Genomic DNA, 4,644 nt, shown 5'->3' on the forward strand with positions numbered 1-4,644 from the left:
TATATAAGCAACTGGCTTATGGTGGGGTGCAGAGCAGATTTCTGGGGCTGACCTGCTGCTCTCCCATACTGCTGGCAGTACTGGAATAAATTCTCATATATGACTCAACCCTGTCTCTGCTTCTTTGGCTCGAGTAGTGACAGGCAGCATGGACCCATTGTTTGGTTACAAGCTCAAAGGTAGACCCTCACATGAGACACAGACCATTTGCTGTTCCCAGCTCCCTCATTCTATGGAAATATACCTATTGCAGCTTTTCAGCTCCCCTGTTCTATGGAAATATACCTTCTGCTGCTCTGTGCTTCTTCCATGGTCCTCTTAATTTCTAAAATTTCCTAAACCTGTCTTTTTTACCCTTAAAAATTCCTGTTTCAATACTAAAGGAGGCAGAAAACACAGGGGAGATATCAGGCAGATGGTCAAAGAAAGCCCTGGTAGAAACACTGTCATCCTAGGGTGACTGTGCGCATGCCCACGACTGCACCATCCGAGGAGGGACACAGAGGTTGTGCACTGCAGGACAAAGACGCTTCTCTTAAACAGTCCACTCAAGGCACTAAGCAAAGAGGCTAGCAACAACAAATCAAGCTCCAGAGAAGGGTGAAGCAAGTCATTACCCAGAATTGCTATAATATATTATTACCTAAAGCATTCAGTTTTTAAAAAAGGGGGGGTGGGAGGAGAGACATGGGAAAAGAACAGCAGTGTGACCCAATACTGAAAAATAAGCAGGCAACATAAATTTAGTGGGAGAGATTAGATGTGTTGGATTTAAGAAAAATCTTCAAAGCAACTGTTATAAAATTTCAATGAACTAAAGGATGCTATGCTTAAAGAAGTAAAGGAAGCATGATTACAATGTCTCATCAAATAAAGAATACCAGTGAAGCCCTAGCTGGTTTGGCTTAGTGGATAGAGCATCAGCCTGTGGACTGAAAAGTCCCAGGTTCAGTTCCAGTCAAGGGCACATGCCTGGGTTGAAGCCTCGATCCCCAGTAAGGGGCATGAAGGAGGAGCCAGTCAATAATTCCCTCTCATAGTTGATGTTTCTCTCTCTTCCACTCTGAAATCAGTAAAAAAGATATTTGGAAAAGAATACCAGTGAAGATATAAAATGTATAAAAAAAGAACTAAATGTTTATTCTAGAGCAGAAAGTAGAAAAGTACAGTATTTGAAATAAACAAAAAAGAATGAACTTGAAGATAGATTGCTAGTGGGGGGTGGTGGAAAATAATGAAAAATGAACAGACTCTGAAAGAAATGTGAGACTTCATTAAGCATATCAACATACATGTAATAAGAATATCAGAAAGAGGAGAAAAAGGAATAAAAAGTATTTTTAAAAAAGACTGAAAACTTCCAATTTGATGAGAAATATTAATCTATACAACCAAAAATACAATCTTCAATATGATAAACACAAGAAATACATACTCATTTACATTATAAACAAATATTAAAATCTAAAGATAAAAGCTTTTGAAAACAGTAAGACAAAAATGATTTGTCATAGAAAAGGAATTCCAATTAAGAAAAAAGAACCCACTATTTCTTAATAGAAACAACAGAGAAAAGGCAGCAAAGAGATTCCCAGCTAAATAATAAAAGCTGAGAGAATTTGTTAGTAGAAGATCCATCTTACAAATACTAAAGAAAATTATTTAGGTTGAACCCTCCACACACACACACACACACACACACACACACACACACACACACACAAATACAACAACAGTAAAGACAATTGTGTGATTATAAAAGGCAGTACAATGCATATTTCTTCTTTCTTTTTCTGAACTGATTTTCAAGCAATTCTATTAAATAATATGTATATATTTGTAGTGTTAGGCCTAAAACATTTAGAAATGTAACCTATTTGATAAAAATAATATAGCACAGTTGAATGAAATAAAAAATGTATTGAAATAAGGAAATTCCACCAGGTTGTAATTCACATCAAATCATAGTAAAATTAAGAGAATAAGATATGGGAAAGAAAAAAAAAGGTTAATATAGCAAACTATAAAAAAATACTTGTCTCCCCCTGCTCCTCCAAAACATAGTAGTTAAAATCTTCTCAGTTGAAATGTTAGAGGTACAAGCCACCAAAACAAACAAACCCACTGATTATATATTTTTTGTATCCCCATTCCCTATTCATGGAGAAGGGACTTATTGACTTGGCTAATTTCAGGTTCAACTTCACTTCTACCAGCCAAACTGAGAATGACTATAGAGACTGGCTCGAAGTACAGCCACTGAAATCAGGGAAGAAGCATCTTACCCCTGAGGGATAATTGTCCTTTTAGGGTTATTCTGATGAACTGAGATGCCCAGAAGTCTGAAGACAGCCTTGAATGTTATGAATATTTTTTTTCAAAGTAAGATTGCTTCTGGTACACTATTTCCCACCTGCAAGCCCACTGGGTGCTTCTGTGCACACAGAGCAAGGGCAGCTCGATCTGGAAGAGGGCTGAATGACTTCCCAGACAAGATGACATATGAGTGGAGTGTTGAGGGATTCACAAGAGCCAGGTAGGATGGAGATGCTTTTTTCAGGCAGGGAGAAAAATAGGCAAAACGTCAGAGATAAGAACAAACATGTGCAAGAGGTAGGATATAAGACTGGAAAACTAGTTTGTCTTTGCATGCTTCTCAAATTTAGGATACCAACCCCAAAGTAATGATACTTCAAGCTAGAGATTGACATTATCGGATTTATTTATTTTTTCTTTTTTAAAATATATTTTTTCTAGTAGCCCTGTACATGAATCCGTGCACCAGTAGCTTGCCAGTAGCTGGCTGTAGTAGCTCTCCACCCACTGCCCCACCCTCCTGTAGCTCCCCCTGCCCCGCTCTCCCCGACCCCCTCATAGCTTGCTGCCCTGCCCACTCCTGTAGCTCTCCCCTGCCCACTTATATCTCGCTGCCCCACCCTCCTGCTGATCCGTGATCCGGTCGTTATGCGGTTGGTGGTTATGTTGTATGGTGTAATGACCATTTGCATATTACATCTTTATTATATAGGATTGATTTCAGAGAGGAAAGGAGAGCGAGAAAGAGATATCATTGATGAGAGAGAATTATTGATTGGCTGCCTCCTGAATGCTCCCTACTAGGGATGGAGGCCCCAACCTGGCATGTGCCCTTGACTGGAATCGAACCTGGGACCTTTCAGTCCACAAGCCAATGCTCTATCCACTGAGCAAAACCAGCTAGGGCTGACATTATCAGATTTAAATTGTAGAAGATTATAGAAGCAACATCATACAGCAAAAAATGAAAGATGGTTGAAGAATCATTCAGGAGTCTGTGACCATGACTCCAATGATGTGGTGCCATGCTCACAAATCTCCACGTTGTGTGCAGCAGTGAGCCTGCAAGAGTTCATCAAGAGCTCACTGTCTCTAGGAACCTGGGCCTGATAACTTGGGAAATGCAAATAAAACTTTATTTCATAAAGTTTATCTGTCTGTATTATATATTACATATGTATAATTCTTGTTGAATATTTAGTACCCCATGAAAAATTCATTATTATTTAATTAATTTAATATGATCTATATTTTAATTACTGAATAATTATTATTATAGTTTGGTATTTTAAATTACACACATTAGAAGAAAATATGAGAGAGTAGGTAGAAAAATACCTACCACAATTCATGCAAAGAGAACCAAAATTTATTTATGTATTTTTAAATGTTTTTATTGATTTCAGAGAGAGAAGAGGGAGGGAGACAGAGATAGAAACATCAATTTTGAGAAGATCATTACTGGATGCCTCTTGCATGCCCCCTACTGGGAACTGAGCCCACAACCAGGCATGTGCCCTGACCAGGAATCGAATCATGACCTCCTGGTTCATAAGTTGACTTTCAACCACTGAGCCACACTGACCAAACCCAAAATGTATCTTAAATAATAATTTTAGTAATCTATATGAGAAATAGCTTCAGGCTTACCAGAAAATTTTCACATGTTTGAATCTTTTATGCGAAAAGACTTTACTCACCCTCCAGCTTATCCACTGAGAATTATGTGAACAATTCTTACTAATTGATACAATGGTTTTAGTCAGATCTAAATTTAAATCTAGAAATATGATGGACTTGTAATTTTATCTTATTTCCTACGTGAAAAATAAAAAAAGACAATTGTTAATAAAGAAACATTCAAGCTTTTGTTTAAAAATGTTTGTAGTTCTTAGCAGAAATTCATTTCAAATCATGCTGGAAATAACAATTCTTATATATCACAATCTGTAAGAGCAGTTGCTGCACTAGAAGATTATGTTTTTAACATTTAAAAGATTTCAGCTTATTTCCATTTGTCCATTTCTTTGTGTATTTTGAGAAAGAACATATTTCATAAATTGTTTATTAATTTTGAAACAATAATGTACTTATTGTAAACTATGTCATAACTAAAGAAAGCTGTAGACATTTTTAACTTTTATGACTTCTAATGAAAACTCTTACTATTTATGTTATCATGAATTTACTATTGTGTTTCAATAACTACTATTCACAGGCAGACATTCAGATACCACTAAAATGTTAATATATGTCTAAATTTTAGAGTTCATATTAAATTCTTTGTTGAGTCTTATTATGCAAATGCATTAATTTAGGACTTGACTG

The sequence above is a fragment of the Eptesicus fuscus genome, chromosome 3 (genome assembly GCF_027574615.1).
Source record: "Eptesicus fuscus isolate TK198812 chromosome 3, DD_ASM_mEF_20220401, whole genome shotgun sequence".
In the NCBI taxonomy this organism is placed as follows: domain Eukaryota; kingdom Metazoa; phylum Chordata; class Mammalia; order Chiroptera; family Vespertilionidae; genus Eptesicus; species Eptesicus fuscus.